We start from the raw sequence: 22,279 nt of genomic DNA on the forward strand, positions 1-22,279 counted from the left end.
TGAGCGTCAGATGACGCGATTGTACCTATCTCATAGCGTTCGTAAGAGAAAATGGAAGAGTTGCCATTCTTCTTGATTTGATGTCTTCGCTTAAACGTACAAAATTGATCTTAAAATTTCACCATTTTCTTGTATTTAAGCTTCATTCGTTCGTGTTGAACTATTAAGTGTGGGTTTACTTACTTACTTAAGAGTCCTGTGCACCACCAGCGGTGCAAAGGGCCAACGTGAAAGACTTCCATCCTGGGCGGCTGCTCGCTTTTGCCTTGACCTGGACCCAGGTCAGATTTCTATCGACTTGCTCAATTTCCTTATTGAGGCTCCGCCGCCATGAGCCCCTGGGTCTGCCTCTGCTGCGATGTCCTGCTGGATTCCAATCCAGCGCTTGCTTGCAGATTTCGTTTCCACCCCGTCGAAGTGTGTGGCCGACCCACCTCCACTTTCGCTCTCGAATTTCTGTTGCTATCGGCTTCTGATGACATCGACGATGGAGCTCGGCATTCGAGATCCAGTTGTGAGGCCACCAGGCACGAATTATATACCGCAGGCATCGGTTGATGAAGACCTGCAGCTTTTGAGTGTTCTCCGCTGATACACACCACGTCTCGCTGGCGTATAACAACACAGATTTCACGTTCGAGTTGAAAATTCGGATTTTGGTGCGTTGACTTATCTGGTTGGATCTCCATACGTTTCGTAAACTCGCAAAGGCAACCCTAGCCTTCTTGATTCGTGCACCTATGTCGATCTTGGTCCCGCCGTCCGACGCTATTTGGCTGCCAAGATATTGGAAACTTTCGACCTTCTCCACTGCTTGCCCCGCTACCGTAAAGTTGGAAGGGTTGCCCGTGTTGATATCCAACGATTTGGTCTTGTTGACGTTGATGGTGAGACCCGCCGCAGAGGAGCGTTCGGCTAGGTCATTGAGCTTACTCTGCATATCAGAGCGCCGTTGTGCTAGTAGAGCAACATCATCAGCCAAATCGAAGTCGTTGAGATGCTCCATGGTGATAGGCTGCCAAAGCAGCCCACGGTTCGGTACACGGTCAATTGCACCTACCATGATCTCGTCGATTACGATGAGAAACAGTAGCGGTGATAGTATACATCCTTGTCTCACACCAGCGACTACCCGGATAGGGTCGGACAAGGCTCTGTTATGCAGAACTCTGCACGTGAAAGCCTCATACTGCGCTTCGATGAGGTTGACTATTTTATCCGGGACTCCCTTGCGTCTCAGGGCGCCCCACAGATTCTCGTGATTGAGACAGTCGAAAGCTTTTTCGTAGTCAATGAATACCAAATAAAGGGACTCTTGGAATTCATTGACCTGCTCCAGGATGATGCGGAGCGTGACAATATGGTCCACACATGATCTTCCGGCACGGGGTTTACGGGAAAAAGTATACACGGCCATGACACGAAAACTCCAACATACCTGCGCAGGTTTTTATCGATGAACTGCTGACGGACGAGGGCTCGATGTCTTGACGATGGCGGCAGACGATGACCTTCCAGATGAATTAGTGATGTCTGTGGCAATGGCGACGAAACGTGATGGCGCCACTCAGATGCTACAATTTGGAGCGCTGCGATGGAAGGTGACTCGTGTGCGTTATGGCCGTAGTTAAAGGTGCGGAAGTAGTGGCGGCTGGACGGAGGGCCTCCGATTTGGGCACGAGAGCTAAGCGTCGACGGTAAGTCGTGCTGTTCCGGGAGATTCGCTCCGCAGAGAAGAGGGGTGCCAACGTACCGTCGGACGGCTTCGTGTTTGCTTCCGCTATGACCGCCCGAGATGAAATGTAACCCTCCTTCTCGTTGAATGGTATCCAGGCGACGCACTCGCATGGTCCAGCATGGAGCTCTCGGACGAAAATGGTACTCGGGGGTTATGTCTTAGAAGGACCTTACCGACGGATAGTTGACAACCGACGGGGTTTATTTTGCTTTGAAGATGGCGAACTTCACATCCCTCCGTTTAGCTATCTCTGGAAAGGCGGGCTTTCGCAGTATACACGAGTCAAAGGTCCATCTCCAACGGACGAAAGGTACCTCCGATCAGGCGTTGATGATTGCCGAACGGAGAAAACGTAGATCCAACCCGTACAAAAAAAAAAGTGCCAAGCGCTGGAAGTCCAACACGAATTCACATAAATTTCACTAGTTATAACTTAATTTAAATTAGTATGCTAAGATCTTACAGTTCTTGTATTGTAGTAATTATTTCCCATATTCTATACAGCTATTTTGCAAGTCCTATTGGCTTCCTTCAACTCAAATGAACTGTTTTTGTCACAACAAACATCAATTAAGCAAAACGCTTTCCTTCTTCCTCTTATCTTTCCTCACATAACTATCTCATAACGCCACCCAGAACGCATCGCATTGAACTTGACATTATGGTCAGCGTGCGAATGGTTAGCGTTTTACGTTTGCCCAACACCCAGTACCTACCTATGCTTTTGCTCCATCCGTGCACGTGCCTATCGAGTATCGATCAACCATAAAAAAAATGGCGAATACCTATACCTATACCATGCACGCACTTTAATTGCAGTCCAGTTTGACCAGTAGTCACTACCGTGGAGCGTCTCTTCGTTTGGGTGCTAACTCAATTTCCTTTTTCCTCGTTTTCGCGGTGGCGATCGAAGAAAGTCGCATGACATTTGATTGAGTATCAGGGTGCTTCGGAACTGCGACGATTTAGAGGATTTCGTTCAACACAATTAGTGACTCTTCATAAACTACGTAGACATTTGGGGGGGAGTTTGTTTACTTTGTATAATCGACTGTCTAGTTTATGGATACTAAATAAGTAGCATAGTAGATCATACGATTGCAGAAGTACCCTGAGCTGTAATTGCCGAGTCCAACCAACGATCTAATCGAATCAGCATCGATGCGTGATACCACGATAATCGGTTCGAATCACGCGCGTGGTGAGCCTTTTAATTTATGGCTAAACATGTCTTCCGAGTCCCCTCGCTTGCCAGGCAAAGCCTAATTTGAAATTCTGCTAGTGCAGTGCTACAACGAGACTTCCTCCAAGTCGAGACAATTCACATGCATATCAACTGCCACCATAGGCCTATCTAATGCAAGCAGTCACACCGGTAGCTAGTTCACACAGCTACACAGCTTGAGCAGTGGGAGATTTTATAGGTGAAGATCTATTGCGTAACGGACCGATGTTTATGTCTTTTTCCTGCACTTTCGTTTTTGTATTTCGGTCAATTTCTGCAGAGCTCACCTTTGCAGAAATCTGAATGGGCCAAGATCGGGAGTCGATCGCGGGGTATGGTCTGAACAGAGCAATTACCGCTTTATGAAAAACCCGCGCAACGCTTCCTCGTACACAGAGCCTATCAACGGCTAGCGTATCGAACTGCATATGATGGTGGTGCAATGTACTTTGCATGTGCAGTTTATGCATGTGGAAAATAAGCGCATAATTGTTGCATTTCGGGCAGGGGATCGTACGTTTGCATTCGGATGAAGGGGTGGAACTGTGGTTGGAGAAATGGATGCTTGATCTTGAATGAAACATTTTATAGAGTACTGATGATGCAATGGAAGAGGGAACGATGACGAGATGATGTAATGATTTGAACAGGTTTAATCCATTCTACAAACACACCAGAAGGTGCTTGTAATTTGAAAAGTTTATATCATAAATACTTTGGCGGGCATTACACAGAATCAGATTAGGAACTAATCGATGATGAACGATCCATTCGACAACCTAATAGGTGCGTGATACCTAGCTCTAGTCCTCACAAGTCCCTTACAAAAGACTACCAGCTGAAACATGGACACAGCTGGGTAACGCAGCCTGGGCAATGTTGTCAATCTGAGACTATACTCAGACTAAATCAATCAAGCCCATTACTACAGTCAACTGTCCATGCCTCGATATTGAAGGAACCATCGAGATAGGAAGAGGTCGACATTTAGAACAGAAATTTATTAACCTACTAACAGTCCGCTACGTGCTCTCTTGCCGTTGTACTACTACCTAAAGCTACAACAAATTGAAACAGCACTTTTCAGTGCTCAACCTGTAAAATTTCTACCTTGTTCAACTCTTATTCCTCTTCGATCCTTGTTTGGACCCTACCCGAGGATTTAAACGTCTTCTCAAGCATCTTACTGAGAAGCAGCACAAATCTTATACTTACGGCACCAAAACTGAACGTGTGTTCAAGGTTGTCATGAAAGGGCTGCCCAGTGGTGAATCCCTGGATCAGATCAAAGATGAACTGACAAAATTACTTGGAGTTGTGCCACTCCAAGTAATCAAAATGAAAATGAAATCCCGTCCTGGCGATTCGCGCAACGGGATTTCTAATGATTTTTATTTAGTTCACTTCAAGTCTAGTGAACTAAACAACCGTAAAGCCTTAGCAAAAGCTAGCCTTTGCTCCATGTCCGAGTGAAGTAGGAACACTTCAGGAAGACTGGAGGAAATTTCCAAAACCTCACTCAGTGCCGTAGGTGCCAGGGATGGGGTCACGGAACTAAAAATTGATACATGCCAGCTAAATGCATGAATTGTGGTGATTCCTCTCACGCAAAGGACGACTGTCCTGTGAATGAAGATCCTAAGAAATTTAAATGTTCAAATTGTGGTGAAAACCACAAATCCAATTTTTGGGAATGAAAAACTCGCAAAGCAATCGTAAAATCTCGTTCTAACCGACAGGTAGGAAACGCTCCATGTTTCCGACCAGGAACAAATTCCTCTGCTGTTAACAACGGCCAGCGAGGAACAAATTCTACATTCGTACCCGTAGGTACAAATATCAACCCTGCTTCAAATTTTTCATCTATACCTACTCCCCTCGCTGCTAACAATGTTCAGCGAGTGAATGGACTATGCTACCTATGCTGCTATTGCATCAAAATACTAACCAACGTTTTTCTAAATCAAATTTTAAAAATTTTGACTTAGGAAACATTACTGCTCCTAAAATGGAATTTTTACAGAAATCATTAATTGACATGATTTCTGATATGCTTAAATCTAACTCCATGTTTGATGCTATTCAAACTGGAGTAAAATTTGCGAACAATATTGCCATGGCTTTGAAATTCAGCAATGGATTTTAAATCATTAAATATTTTAAATTGGAATGCTCGATCTCTTAAAGATAATGAAGACGAGGTATTTAACTTTTTGAGAGTTCATCATATTGCCGTTACAACTGAAACGTTCCTTGAACCTGACCAGAAGGACGCAAATTATTTCATTTATAGAAATGATCGCCTTGATGGAGCCTGTGGTGGCGTTGCCATCATTGTTCATAGACGAATCAAACATAAAATTCTTTCTTCATTTGAAACCAAAGTTTTTGAAACTTTGGGAGTTTCTGTTGAAACAAAATTTGGACAACTTACGTTTATAGCTGCCTATTTGCCATTCCAATGCGTAGGCCACAAAAAGAATTTTCTCAAGGGTGTCCTTCAGAAACTTACCCGTCATAGGTCATAAATTCTTCATTATTGGTGATTTTAATGCAAAACACCGCTCATGGAATGCTTTTCTTCAGCAAGAAATCCCTCAACTATTGATTTGGTCTTTACTGATTCATGTCAACTTTGTAGCCAATTGGTTACCCATGCTGACTTCGGTTCTGATCACCTTCCAGTAACTTTTGAAATATCCCAAGAAATAATTTGTAATCCCAACAGCTCTACTTTCAATTACCATAGAGCTGATTGGGAGCAATATCGAACATTTATGGAACATAACTTTGATCCAAACATTCGATTGCAAACCAAAGATGAAATTAATTATGCTCTTGAATCTCTGACTACTTCTATAGATGAAGCAAGAGCTGCCTCAGTACCAAAATGCGAGGTTAAATTCGATTCAATTATAATAGCCGACGATCTTCAGCTCTTGATAAGAGTTATCAATTTAATTCGTTCAAACAAATCTGAAGGCTGCTCAACTGGAGTTGCTCTTCTAGACACAGAAAAAGCATTCGACAGTGTTTGGCATGAAGGTTTGATTGCTAAATTGAAAAAGTTTAATTTTCCTCTATATATTATTCAACATTATTTAACTGACAGAACTCTGCAGGTAAATTATTTAAATTCCAAATCTGAACGACTACCTGTTAGAGCAGGAGTTCCTCATGGTAGCATTGGGACTATATTGTATAACATTTTCACTTCGGACCTTCCTGATTTGCCTCAGGGCATTTCCGCTAAAGGAAGAAGTCTTCGTGTTATTTGTAGCAGACTGCAGAAAAGTTTAGATATTTTCTCTTCTTATTTACAAAAATTGAAGATTTCTCCCAACGCTTCCAAAACTTAGCTCCTCAATTGCAACGATTAATTCCCTTTATACTAATATAAAATTTAGTTTTAGTTTTTAATTTTAAGACGTCAGTTGTTATACTGACATGCAGGTATAGAAAATCTGTTTAAAATACTGAATTTCCAATGCAGGAACAATGCAGACACACTCAGATAGATATCATAACAGTTAAGGATGGTAAGCATCTAGGTGAAAATGAAATGTAATTTATTTTGAATTTGAAACATATAAATAGTTAAGCAAAATAAAGGCCTGCTTTGCTCACCCCTTTCAATGAAAGTAACGTCAATTGAAGCTGATATTGTGACGCCATGGTCAGGAACACTAGGATCAGATTTATAGAACCGTTATATGTTTCCAGGAAAACGTATTTAAAAATATGTTGCGGAGGGAAAAAATGGATAATACTTTATGTTTGCTGCAGTTTTACCAAATCAACTTGATATTAAATGGCTCTGATGGTTTCAAAGTCTTCATCAAGTTTATTCAACGTAATTTCAAGGCCAAGTTGGTCGAGGAAACTAAGGCTCTAAAATGCTTTGTTCAAAATATACAAAAGAGAACTGCTTAGACATGAATCCACAGAACTGGTTCAAAATGTGTAGGCCTTGGACAGCTGAGCAACTTTGCCAAAGACATCAAATTGCTACGATGAAACCTCGAGGATTAATAATTTTATTCAGCTAGATTATATATCTGGCCCACTGTGTAATGCAGTATGAGATCGTAACCAAATAAGCTCAAATTAAGCCACGAATGACTCAAAAGTGAGTGTTAAAGTGACTGGGTGGAGCAAAATTGATTTTTTGAACCACCATGATGATGATGATAGTAGTCTACCACTCATTGTAGCACGGAAACTAGTCCAATAGCTGTGGGCTCTCCTCACTGTTGAACTTGATCAAGCTGTATGAAGAGCCAAACACGAATGGATGGATTGATAGGCAATTCGCCTATTCATTTCCTTGGGGCAGTTAAGAATCTCCTTCCTACAACTTGATCAGTCAATTGGTCAGAAAACGAGCCATCCAACTGGAAGATGCCTCAATGATGAAGAGCCCGCGCTTTATCCACGAAATGTTAGCAATAGGGGGTTGACATATTTACTCTCCCCATCCAAATCGCTTGAATAGGGTGCACTGATGGCCCCTCCCCATTACAATTTTTCGATATATAGTTATAGGGGAAATGGCTCTAATGTTGGCCTATGGATCTAAGATTTGGCCCATCAAAAATCTACTATTTATCAATTTTATCTAGATGAACGGTACTAATGGATATTTTTGGTCGCTATTGAAAATTTAGTCGATTGCTAAATTTATGTATGGGTCCAAATTAGGGGCATTTGGGCCGAAATTACATCCATTTTGTAACGTGCCAGTGCGGTGTTACTCCCAGCACTGATGAGACCCCCGTCTCCAAGCCTCAGGGTCGGCACACGCTCGTGACAATTCCGCGAACCAAGAAAACACTCAAGACAAACTCCCACTTTAATCGCATTTATTAACAATCACTTCCTTCTTACTTCACGGACGGTCTAGATTCTGACGTCTCCCACTTCCTTAATCGGTTACTCCTACCTTGAGCTAGCACTACTCTTCGTTTTTTTTTCTTCGGGGCCCCTTCACCTGCCACTGCCGTCGTCGTCGTTCCTCTCCTTCCTCTGATACCGCGTCACCTTCTTGGGCCAAGGATTGACGTCCCTACCTGTCCCGTACGCCCCTCGAGTATGGTGACGGACTCGAGGCTTCAACAAACCACAAGGGTAAGTTGGCTTGCCTGGATTGGCGGCGCACACTGTAGCTGTGGGATCAGGTTAACGATCTACGATTCGGACACACTACCGGTGATTGGCGTGGTCGACTCCGGAAAAATACGTTAAATAAGTAAACGTTACGGTAAAACCGCGAGGTCCTGGCTGTCCAATTGTACGTGACAACTTCCTCTATAATTCCTTTAAACTTTAAATTTAGCTCACTTTAGTTTTCACAATCAAATTATAGTTTTTTAGCTCTGACTTTCGCTGTGTCCGTAGTCTTTAATGATCACCAGGCTTATCACTGTGCCTCTTGGTGAACGATGACCCCGAACCATGACCGTTGAACCGTCGTACGTGCCACGAATTCTCCACGCAATGGCCCCCATTACGCCAACCCTATGGACGTCTATTCATGACTGCACACAGCGTGCTCTGGTGGTGGCTAGTGGCATTGTTCTACAGTTTATAGGGAAGTGCGTTCGTGGGGATTCTGGAACGTTTTACCTTTTACGAACGTTTAAACTTTTTCTTGGAATTCAATAACTAAATATACGAAAACTACACCAATCTTGGACGCAACACTTAAGGGCTGAACACAATGACAGCGGCATTGCGGCAAAGCGGCAAACGCGCATTGTACTAAACCGCTTTTACCGCTGTGCCACTGCCGCTTTGTCGCATTTCAACCCACAAGGCATGCGCAAGTAAACCTTCCGATTTTTATTCCACTTGTCATCGTTCATAAACAAAGAGCTTCTCGGTCTGTGAAAAGTGTTTTTTGAACTAGTTTTCTCGAGTTTTCCTGTGTTTCTAGTGTCCTGTGTTCATGTTAAAAATGGAACGCATTGCAAATATTGTGAAAATTGTGCAGGCTGTGCGGGAACTGAGGTATCTGCAGGATATTTCCTCGTAACATCGTCGGTGGTGGGTGAGACCGTGCAATCAAGTGCGGGAAAGTGAAGGTAATTTACATCATAATTTATTTCTTTTCGCTAAATTATGGTTTTTTAAAAGGATACTATGAAACAGCTTTCACCCTGATGAAGGAAAAGGACCCCGAGTACTTCGTCAGGTCAGTTCGGATGAATTCAGAAACGTTCGAGAAACTTCTGCTGATTCTGAAAGCGCACTTGGAAAAGCATTCGATTAGGAAACCAATAAACCCGGAGTGTCGACTGTTTTTAACGTTGATGTAAGTCTGTGGTGCTCATGCCTATTTTTTCAATAGATGTATCTTTGTTCGATGATCATATTTAAAGTTGAGTTTTGCGTATTTAATAATCATTTCGGCCATACATTCGAAGTGCAAAAAGAAAATCAAGCTGAGGATATTGCATCATAGAGATCCAAGCACCACGTACGGACAACGGGCCGCACTTTGGCCTTCCCAGGGAGGAATCTACCACAAATTCAAGAAAATTTCAATAAAAGGCTTTCTATTGCTCGCCGCACAATTAAAAACAGTTTCGGGATCACTGTCGCACAGTGGAGGATTTTGAAGTCACCGTTGTTCATGTCACCAGAGTCGGCAGAAAACATTGTTAAGGCTGTAGTGGTGTTGCATAATTTTTTGAAAAATCACAGTAACCATCAGTACGCTCCACCAGGATTCACGGATATAATCGACAATGTAGGAAATGTGGTTGATGGAGAATGGCGCTTATATGTTGATCTAAGTGTTTCCGCTGATTCAATTAGTCGAGGACATAATGCTCCTCGGACTGCATTTGAAGTCCGCAATATTTTAGCGCAGTATGTATCGGAGAATTCTCGTTACGAGCACATTGATTGATCAAAATTATTTTGTAAAACAGCAAGAGGACAATAAAACCATTCTGAATATTTATGAGTACCATTCTTATTTCTCAAGGTTCACAACCGACAATACACAACCGAAATTTTATTTATACAAAACACCCATACGTATTTAAGAAGAAAAATCTATGTTCTAGGATCTGTTTCATAAACTAACTGGTAGCTACGAATCAGGTTCCGGAAACCCTGAGGGAAGTCCATTTTTCACTAGAACAGAAACATATAGTTGTTATATGATGTGTCGTATAATAAGTCTTCTGAGCAAAGTCTGAGATCAATTTGAAAACTAAATTTGATGTTGTAATGCTGCTAATATAATGATTACTTAGATTGCTGTCATTTCGGTAGTTTTAACAGTTAAAATATCAAATCTACAGCATAAAATTCTTCCCATGATATCGAATGGAAAACAATTCCTGCCACCAGTGAAATCAAATTGAAAACTTGATTAAATATAGTGACAAAACGAGCATTCAATTTGATATTCTGCTAATGCAATAAAAACAAACCAAAATAACATATAGCAATGTGGTTTCTGTTTCAGGGAAACTAAATATTAAAAATTTAATGAACTTTATTACAATTTATCAAAATAGCAGCGAAACTATTAAATTTTCAAATAAAACATGATTTTTTTCTTCTAATATAGGTATATATTATAATACCAGGCCTCAGAATTTTCCTGAAATGTGTTGCCATTTTGTGAAGTTCTAGAAAGGCTTTCAAAAGTTCTTTTCAATGATCTACGAATATTCCAGAAGTTATCGGTCTGCGCTGTAAGTTGCTGAATACCTGATGTTCTCTGAGATCTGAGACCTTAACTTCAAAAAAATTTGAAAATTTCTGAGAATATCAGCAGATCACAGAGAAACTTCAGGAACATTTTGAGTACTTAAGAAAATATCTGCAAACGGGAATCAGCAAACTTTTGAAAACTCTAAAAACATCAGAAAATATCAGCAAACATAAGAGAAGTTCTACAAACTTCAGTGAAGATCAGCAAACTTCTTGAAGTGTTAGGAACTCTTGGCTAACATAGAAAATTTTAGAAAAGCAGCGAATTTCAGAAAAGTTTTGAGAACTTACGAGAATGTCAGTTAATATCTTAAAAATTCATCAATTTCCAGGGAATATCAGCAAATTACAGGAACGTTTTAAAATCTTCAAAGAATATAAGAAAACTTCAGGTTAATTCTGACATCAATTAAAAAGATCAGCAAACTCCAGAAAAATTATAAGCATTTTGGAAAACAGGTTGATCTGGTTGATCATCTGGCTTGAATTAAGGATGATTTGGAGGACCTAGAATATCCAGTGTACGCATAAATAGGTTATGAAATCGGCCCAAAACTGTAATTTTCCCATGTTACATATCTGAAGACATGCTCAATCTGATTAATCTGGTTAACATTTTATTCGAAGGATATACAAATTGTTCGTTTATCGTTTATTCATCAGTATGAATATCAAGCATCTCATTTACTCTAGCTGCAAATTCCACCTCCAAATCTCGGGCCACTTTCATGGGCAACACGTTGACCAAGATAATTACAAAATTCCTTATGGCGGTTTGAGTTCTCTTGTTGAATTGTCGTAGCAACCATTTTGGGACATAAACCTGCGAGCGACCCGCACCGGATGTCACCGTCTGCTCCACTCTCCGCAGTTCCTTCAAATAGCGGTCTCTTAGGTTTTTCCACTTTTTTTTTAGCTTCTTCAACTGTAACTAGAAAAAAATATATGCCGGGCAATAGAAATCATTTTTATTAACCCTCGATGAAAACTGTAAATAATTAACCAGAATGATGGCATCAAAACTTACTTGAAATTTTTGTCTCATTGCTGACAGCCAACCAAAGACTATCCTTTTTTAGGGAGTTTTGGTAAGACTTATCACATTTGGCCGGTTCCGAAATAACGTGCTCAACTTTTTGGCTCAGCTCTGGTACTATCTTCGGTCCCAAGCTAATCGATTCACCCCTCGAAACATAGGAAAATCCACTAACCCCTCATTTTATCTGTCAAACTTTCATAGCGAATCAAAACAAACATTGTGTAGTACTAGAATTTCGACTAGAATGGGGTACGGTAATCGTTTGCTTGAGACCAATTGGCTAGTCAAGTAGTGAGCCAATTTAAAATCGTTAGTTTCGTATTGATTGTTGGTAGAAGTGCTGTCCTATTTACAGGACGCTGGGCATTAGGCTGATGCAAAATTTGATATTTTCGCTCCACAGTGCCCAAACGGTCCCAAATCGGGTCCTGATTAGCTTCCCGAAATTTGAACTCATTTGATAAGAAGCTGACTGGGCACAAATCATTTGAAGTTTATATGCACACTTACACCCAACCGGTGGATGTAAGATTCGCTTACAATTATGTGGGATTCATCATCAGAGGATGTAAGTGGAGACCGCATGAACCGAGGATGCAATATACCTAGCTGTGGTCCAATGCAAGAAAATTGGAGACCGAAAAATGTGGAGTGTATTAGTGAGTGAAATTAATTATGTCGAAAAAAAATAGGAAGAAGGTTGCCGACTGGACTCGAACAATAAACGTTGCGATTATCAGACCTGTGCTTTCTCCACTGCTCTCTCCATGCTTCTGAATATGGGTAGCCTAAAAGCAAACAAGAAGCGCTCATTTCCTCTCACACTTGACTTCGTATGCTTTTTCTGCTGGAGAGATTCGAGGCCAGTGTGTGCGTCGTTCTACCATGTTATACATAAAAATCAAGGCAAATGCTTGCTTGTGTAGGTGAAAGCACAGACAGAACACGAAATAAAAATGCAAAAAACCATTACATCGCCTGCAAGGTCAACTTCTAACATTCGCTGCGATGTTCATGAACAGAGGATGATAGGAAATGGAACTAACATTCATTGTAATAAATTTTTGGTTTGCGTGTATGAGCTCAATTATCATTGTTTAAAGCAAAGCGATATGGTGAATTGTTAGATGGATATGAACAAAACATTTTTTATTTAACCACCATCTATAACATTTTAGCCATACAGACTGTTTCAAGTAACTTAATCCTATTCTTAAAAACTGGTCTACTTAATTAAAATCAAAAACATCACACACATTATTAAACAGTCTGAAACATCTATCGAGAGGATTGTTATAACCGTAAGCAGTACGATGTCCGGGAGTCCACAGAAAGTAATAGTTGCGGGGACGGCGAGTGTGGAAATTGATGTTCCCGAGCAAACAACTGCAGTCAATATGATTACTAATCATGTCAAATATGAACATCCTGTGGAGAAAGACTCGGCGATTTGTTAGTGTTTGCAGTCCAAACATTTGGTGTTAAACAAAAAAAACGTTTGGTTTTCCCATAGTAATTTCCTTATAGACTTCAAATGGTTTGTGCCATATTAGTTTCTTACCAAATAAGTTCAAATTTTGGGAGGCTAATCAGGACTCGATTTGCAACCGATTTCAAATTTTGCTTCAGTCTACTGTGCATACATGAATTAAACACAAAATAGGCATTTGAGAGAAAAAAAATGGTTACAAGTTGTTAGCAAGATGAACGTTTTCATGCAATATTTAAAATATTTTACGACCTTAGTTCTACTACTAGGTATTCTAACCTCAAATTAATTACATAGAAGTTTCTGCCAGAATCCTGGGAACACTACACACTTAGAAAAAATCATGTAAATTTAGGTGCTCTAAGAGTGACATATACGAGCGTCAATTTTGACATAAATTTGAGTCATAACAGACGCGAAGTATAGCTCAATCGAACGTACTTTTCCTCACGAAACGAGCTTTTCAGTCTCGGAGCACTTAATATTACATTACATGTTTGTTTACGTCTCATTTTTTATTTCAAATACGGATTCCGTCACATGTAAAATTAGCTATTTATGGGGGGGGGGGGGGTGCAGCTTGCAGAATTCTTTGTAATTCTTTCTTGACAGATTCATTCAGGAACGATCAAATCTTTTCTGATAAATCTCATAATCCTTTTCGGTACCCTGGATTCGTATTACACACCTCAAAAAACTTTGATTGCCTCATACAGCAGAAAGGCTAGCATCAAACTCCTTCCAATATAGCTGCATCAACGAACATACATTGTGTGTTTTGCTTAGAAGACTGATGCAAACGTTGGAAGAAAAAAATTAAAAGCAATGTTCAATCAAAATAATTTTCAACGCCTATAAATTAAACCTTACCGCCAGGCTACGAAATAGGTAAGTGACCAGGCCGAAAAAAAAATCAAAAACAAACTAATTTCGTAAAATAAATCGCTTCAGATCCACCAAGCATAACCAAACACACCGCAACCGCAACTCCCACAATACAACCTATAATATGTACTAAGCTAAAGTGAGCTGAACGAGCAAACAGGCGAGAAACCGCACTGGCGCGTGTGCGATTTAAATTTCGTCCAGAAAATTAGATTAATTGTTTCGTTATACCAACGAGCAAGTCCACTGACTTCTCCGATTCCGAGCTTCATTTTCTAGGAGATGAATTCCTTTTGAGTTAAACGAACATGTGTCACCGGCAAGGAACTTCTCCTCGCCGTCGTAGGAGTTGCATGTGGAAGCAAGACTGGGGCTGCTATGCTTATTACTTTATGTAATCAGCATTAGAGTCGTCGTCGTCGTCGTCGTCGTTGTCGCCGGTGAGGACTTCGAGGCAGTAGGCCGTACACAGCCAATTATAATGGGGCATCGAATTAGACTAATGCTCAGGCTAAGCACCGTTTATCTCTGTTCGGTTTTGTTCGCTGCTGTTGTTGTTTGCACATAAAAGGTTGCGTTTTTATTAGAGCGCTTGCACTTCTTTCGGTGTTGATTTTTATGATCTTGTCAAAGCGTCTAAGCTTCGGCGTTGCGGTAGATTATTTCTTTCATTGGTGTTCAAAACGCGCACAGAGCTCACTCTGACCGTGGAATTGTCTTACGGATTATGTAAGGACTCTATTGTGGTGGTAAGTCCCATTTCTATACATGCTCATATTGAAGCGACTGATGGCGGCGGGAATTGAAACCTTTATGCTCAGTTTTCCACTAACAATTATTTATATACTGCTAATTATGACTCATTAGGTTTGTTGGACGCGAAGAATGGCAGCTGCATTGATGTCTGACTTTTCTCTTACGAGTATGTCTAACGTAACGTTAGAAGCGAATGTCAATATTTTACCGGTTACATGAATCACTGATGCTATCTACTTTCAGCTTCACCGACGAAGATCGATAGTTACTATGTAACTATCTTGTGGTTGAATGCATCCTGAACCTGCCAAGACCATACTGAGAGAAGTGCAACTGTATCGCTGGAACGACTTTCCCTGTTCCGTTGCTAATTTTATTAGTCGTAGCTCTCAGACGAGTTTTGCCGTGCAAGGCGAAAATTTGTATTCAGCTTTTAATCCACGCAAACAAGATTTATATCGCACCATTATCGCATATAGATTACCCTGAGCGACACGAAGTGCTTCGAACTAGTGGATCACTCTATCAAATGATACGGAATTAGAAAAGTAATACAATTAATGTTGTTTGCCGGGTATTAAATCAACACACAACTCCATCAGTCAATTGATACTAGATTTCGTTTGTCAAAAAAAAAATCATTTTGCAGATCACGTTCGATCGCCTCAAACTCTACACACTGTGAGATTCAACAACAGCACGCTTGCGATGTCATAATCAACGCAAAAGTCAGCGATAGAGAGAGAGAGAGACGAAAATTGAACATCCAAATAAATCTCTCTCAACTAGGTTAACCCTAAACGAAGCCCATGCACTGATTCACTTTCCATCGAACTGAAAACTAGTAAATAATGGAAACCATACAGCACACACATCATAGGAGGCAATTCGAAATGGAAAGACGTAACCTACCAATGCAAAGGTCACCACAACGATAATTTATCCGCTTTTATGATACAATTTTTCACAGCAAATTAGTATCAGGGTCCAATTTTAGATCATTGGATGCGATATTGATCGCGTTTGATGAGCCACGAAAAAAAACAACACAATCAATCGAGTGAAAGATCTACCTTTTTCTTCGAGCTTGAGGCGTTTTCCCTTCTCTCACTGTGCCATCAATTCGCCGGTAAATATAATTAATTACTTTAATAGTTGGCTGGAGTGGTTATGACAGGGTTGTTGGCATCAAGATTTAACAAAATCAAATCGAAACAGGGAAATTTTTTATATTTAAAGACTACACACCAATTTTTTTATTGCCGTAAACCAGCAAAATTTTGCTGGATTTTGCCGAGCTGGAAATCCAGCAAAATATTATTGCTGCACGACCTGCAAAACATCGTTAAGTTCATTTGATAGCTCCTTACTTCAAAACCAGTAATATTGTACTGTTTTTTTCAGTAAAACTGCATTTTATAAAAATTAACTGAATCAAAAGAAATTTCATTTGTTTTTTTTTTTATCGATTGCGCCAATTTAAGAAAATAAAAATATGCTGGGTATATGTATAGTTCTTTTATTGTATGTAAAGGAAATCACTCATTGTTGCAGGCACAACCATTAGACACTGGACTGTCCACCTCGATTGTATTCAATTTACCATTGTATGAAGGGCCAAAAACGGAGGACGAACCTGTAAGCAGAGACACTTATGCTTAGTCCGCGGGATCAAAGAGAATCTCCTTCCAACAATAAAATCCTACAACCCGGTAATGTACAAGTCATCGCACATCGGATGTCCCAATGAGAAGAGCCCACCCGATATGTTAACGACAGGAATTTGGCAATTCCATTCTCCCCATCCAAATCGCTTCAATCGGGTGCCCTGGTTGGACCGTCCCATACCCAGCATATAATGTGTTATATATTAATGGAATGAATGTTAAGGTGATACGGCACGTCATGCAACAATGGCTGCCCCACAATCATTAAATAAACGTTTTTTGGTATGCCTACAAAAGACATCTTCCTACAAAATAGTAAATTACTAATTACATACCTTCAAAAATTGGCTTTAATTGTATGAATAAGATCTGGACACATATTTTAACACTTTTCCACCAAAATATTGCCAATTCATTCTCGCATTGGTAATATTTGCATTAAAAAGTACGATCAGTCGATTTTGTTCTGCTCAGGGTATGAAATTTTAATAACTATTTTCACTAGTTTCCACACCACACACCAGAACTACACTAAAAACAATTACGACACGTGCTTCTACAAGCTCTTTCAAGTTAATTCACGTTTAAAGACGATATGTACTTAAATCATATCATTTGCATATCATCAATCATCGTATCCAGTATTGTCCTAGGGGTAAGACAACTGTACTCAGAGTTAATATATTTGCAGTGAGTAAATTTGAGTTACTCATATTTACTCAAAAACAAACAAAGTAGTCTAATATTTTTCATCTAATAATGTTCAAACAATCCTCGTCTGACAGAATGTTTTGATTTCAAGATTTAGTTTTCATTCATTAAAAGATCCAAGTTAGATGGCTCTTGTCCAAGCCAAGGGATGTTTAGGTCTCGTTTGCTTTCTAGGATGGATTGCTAAAGTGTTAGTGTTTCCATATCCCAGCAATTTATAATTACCCGGGAATCTTAAAATAGCTGAAGACTCTTCCCGGAAATCGGGAAATATTTTCGGTAGTTATTTATTAAAACATGAACTTCGTCAGGATTTCTCCCGGAAGATTTTTCCGACACTTTCTGGAAGTTTCTTCCAACTTCCCCTTGAAGATTTCCACCAGCTCCTTCGGAAGGATTCTTATAATTTCTCTGGGAGGTTTCGTCTGACTTTGCACGAAAGTTTCTTCCAACATCTCCTGGAAGTTTTTTTAAACTTTCCCTGGAAGAATCTTCCACCTTCTCCCGCAAATTTCGTCCATTGTTCAACGGAAGTTTCATCATCTTTTCATTCCAACAGTATCAGATTACAATCAGAAGTCCTAGATTACAATCAGAAGTCCTTCCGCTGGAAGTGGAAACTATTTCCCATTTCATCCGGACTTCTCACGGAAAACTTTTCTGAATTATTCTGAAAGTTTCATCCGGCTGCCTAAATTTGCATGGAAGTCTCTTCTTACTTCGTCCGGGAGTTTCCTACAGATTGTGTCAGAAGCGTCTACCGGTTTCATTTGAAAGATTCTTCGCCAGGAAGCTTTCCTGACTTCGCACTAAAGATTCGTCAAACTTTCTCTGGAAATTTCTATCAGTTTTCCCCAAAAGTTGTGTGGTCATTTTTAATATAACATATGTTAAACTGCATGGAATAAACTGCGGGAAGTCAAACTAGTTTTCTGGGAATCGTGAAGTGATAATTCTGGTAAATTGTCCGGGAAGGAAACACTAGATGGTGTGATTTCAAGACTAAGGAAGTAAGAATTTGGCCAAATGTTTTCAGGAGATTAATTTAGCTCATGAAAATTAATACTCAATCTCACAAAATCGGTCAGAGGTTTCATATGTTGTTGCACTACATGCCTGAAATGAGGAAACTCTTTCGTGATAAGCAACATTTTATTTACCAGCATTCATTAAGGAAGAGGGGTTTAAATCTCTGAGAATATTTAGCTGGAAAATGTCAGAGTTAGAGTCAACTATCTCCAGAAGCGTTCGTTGTTTTCCCTGATACTCCTGTAAAAAGACATCAATAGACACGAGTTGAAAAAGGTTGAACAGGAACAGGTTGAATTTGCATCGTCTGGTGTTATTGTGTTGATCGATATTTAACACAAAAGGAGCATTGTTGAATGCAGTCTTTTATATAATTGTTCATCCCAGGTGCAAATAGGTTAGTTCTGGCCAACTTCATAGTTGATTCTATTCTGAAACTTATATGAAGTTTGTCAATGAGCGATCGTCGAAAGGATGTAGGAACCATCACGTACCATTTTTTAATACTGGGGTTGTCCAGAATCTATCTTTGGATTACCTGGATTATATGGAATCCCCCCTGGACAGTCATGAATCCCCCTCAATTTTGAGTGAAATTCTTCCTGTGATTGTCCGGAATCCTCCCTGGGATAGTTCATATTCCTTCTTTGGATTTTCCGAAGTTACCTTTGATATTGTTGGGAAACCGAACTGGGATTGTCAGAAATTCCCCCTAGGCTTGTTCGGAATCTCTACTGAGACTGTCATAAATCCCCTTTGCGATTGACTGGAACCCTCCTAGAGATTGTACAAAATCCCCCTATAATAGAACGTCATTGGCATGGCAGTAAAGCAAGACAGCTCTGACTGTTCCGTAAGGTCACCATAAAAATCTTCCATCGATTTTGAGCGGACAGCTTGTAGTTGCTTTCATGCACGTGCAATTGCTCTTTCATTGCTGAAAGATCTTCCCAGTAAAGCATTGCAAGCGCACAGTTTAAAATGTTGTTGCTTTGCTTTGCTTGACAGTATCGGTTGGTATGTGTATTTATGTTGAGCAACGCGAGTTACTCAGAGTTACTCAAAATTAACTCCGATTTTACTCATGATCAAATGCTGTCTTACCCCAAGGTATTGTCGATTTAATTGAAACAAAGTGTGCAATAAAAAGATTGCTTTTATTGGTTTTGAAGGTGCTTAAACTGTGTTCAATTTAGAAACCATCACTAATAAATGTTTAAAAAAATTCTTATTTTGTTTCTCAAGACAAAAAATTAAAGTAGTAAATGAACCTAGAAATCTTCTATACACACTTAGATTATTTCACAGATTTCTGTAAAATTTTACCGAAATCTCAACAGCAGAACGTTCGGTAAACAGTTTTACAGTTTTCCTGTAATTTTTTTACAGATATCTGTGAGAAAATCACAGATATTTGTGAAAAAGTACAGGAAATCTGTGAAACTGTTCACCGAACGTTCAGCTGTTGAGATTTCGGTAAAATTTTACAGATTTCTGTAAAAAATTCTATGTGTGTAGAAAACATATGTGTCGTCCTGGTTGCACTGCTCGAAGCCATCAGCTGATATCGCTGATATGCAAAAGGCGGCAAAAGGATGATTCAATAACAAAAACATACACGATAAGAAAAAAAGTATCCATCAGCCAGTTCATATGCTGGCCTCCTTTTGACTTTGAGTATAATCATATTTACCTACTTTTGGGTACAACTAACTTATTTTTAGATAAAAGTGAATTGTCAATTCCATACTAATTGAACACAAGTAAATGAAAACTCATTGACCCGCATTACCTACTTTTGGCTTCCTGCAATATAATTCTGAGATTTGTGAAAATGAGTCACTTTGGGTTCTTTTTTCTTACCGTGTACCTGGAGGTTTGAGCTCTGGAATCACTTTTGAATAGGTCGTATGTAACCAAAGTGTACAAAGTGTGATGTTGAATCAATTAACTATTATGATAGGATCCTGATGAATGTGGGTGTCTTAGTGGAATACCTGTATAATGAGAGAGAGAGTGAAGGATTAGTATTTTCCATTTAATTCCACTACTTTATTTCTTTTCCTTGACAGATACGCGTATTTCGTCTATAATGTGCAGACTTCTTCAGTGTCTTGTAATAACACTCGACTGGTATCGAGTATTAGTACAAGACACTGAAGAAGTCTGCACATTTTAGACGAAATACGCGTATCTGTCAAGGAAAAGCAAATAAAGTACACTGAAAAAAGTTTTCACTTAGTTTCTATTAGGAACGCACATAGTATTTTTCCAATAACAAAAACAATGATTTTTACCTGAATATCACCTAGCATTATAAATTCTATATGAGAAATCATATAGATTTCATTGGAAACATAACGTTCATGTGATTTAGTGGTGCAATTTCCAATTATGGGATCACATGAAAGTTATGTGAAATTCACATGGATATTTTCCACTGGTTATGTGATTTATTTTATGAGTGTAGTGGAATTAAATGGAAAATACTAATCCTTCTCTCTCTCATTATACTATGATAGGGTTGGTAATACCGGCACATTTTTCCTAAAACCGGTTTTACGGTATTGAAAATTCTAATACCGGTAAAACCGGTATTTGGACGAAGTTCTAAAAGAAATAAAAAGCTGCATAATTTGTATAAAAAGCATTTATTGGTCAACGATTGAATAAAAAAATGCACTATTCAAAGCTTGGCCTGTTCGTCAAAATAACCTTTGAGAACACAAAGAGCGTTTATCGTATTATCTCCCAAACGAGAACGGAGCTTACTGACAAAGTTTCCGGATGCCGAAAATGCTCGTTCAGACTCCACTGATGTAGGACGTACAGTTCAAAGGGCATCGTAAATGATCTTCATGTATTTGCCTTTCAAACTCTCTGCATCGTAGTAGGCGAACTCTTGTCGAACAACTTTTGTCAAACTGTTTGCTGTTGTCAAACTGTTCGATTGACGTTGACGTTGAGCCAGAACTAGAAGCTGCAACCGTCTTTCAAATTTTTCCTCCACGGTCAAACAATCGTTCTCTGCATCAGCTGCATCATCTAGTCGATTGAATTCCTCTCTTCGCTCGATCTCTGCATTCATTCCGTTCCCTTCCAAATCAATCAAACGATGAAGTATTTCAATCGACTGTTTTATCAAAGCAGTCCGCGAGGTCTTGAAGAATATTCCGAAGTCATTTCTCGTTGTATCGCGGACAGAGCGGTTGCTCTTAAATGCAAACAAATCTGCGTAGACGAACCGTCTTTCTGAAATTCTTCCAACAAGAGACTCGAGGAGCTGTTTCGCGATATTTGAAGTTTGTTCCGAGAGCTGCTCTAGCATAAAGTGTAAGCCCACATCGGCTTCATAGATCGTACAATCCTTACGGCACAGCAGTTCAACGGAAGCCAGAACTGGTTCCAGCGCTTCAACAATTTCTTTGATTGTTATCAGCTCTTCTTCGCAAAAACTAATCTTGTTCTTGGTTTTCAGATCGAGCAGGGATTTTTGAACCACAGTCCGGAGGTTGTAGAATCGGCGCAACATTGCCAGCAGGCTATTCCATCTTGTTCTGCAGTCAGCAAGCATACTTATTTCTTTTCCGTGGTCTGCTTTGACATTTTTCTGGAGTACTTTGTGATTTTTCACTGTAGATTTTTATTTTTCACTGGAGAAAAAATCGGGTTTCCATCATCGTCATCATCCGTATCTGTGTCAGTATCACAGTCTGAACCTATAAGTTGAATAATGAGGATTATAGTTTTACTAAAATTTTAAGCTAAATTACCTGTGCTCTCTCCGAATTCCATGTAGGCGGCCGACTTAGATGCTTTCGTGTACAAAACGTCGATTACTGCTAGGTGTATTCTATGTGCTAAACATACTTGATGCGTAGCGGGGACCTCGTTGCCAACTTTTTCCATCACCGACGCTCCATCTGTTGTGATAGCCATCACGTCCTTCTCCAGTGATATTCCATACACAGCAAAAAAAAATGTAATATCGATCAACGTAATTCAAGCT

Source organism: Ochlerotatus camptorhynchus, unplaced genomic scaffold (assembly GCF_037179485.1).
Source record: "Ochlerotatus camptorhynchus isolate MF236.1 unplaced genomic scaffold, CSIRO-AGI_Acam_v1.1 ptg000007l, whole genome shotgun sequence".
Classification (NCBI taxonomy): Eukaryota; Metazoa; Arthropoda; class Insecta; order Diptera; family Culicidae; genus Ochlerotatus; species Ochlerotatus camptorhynchus.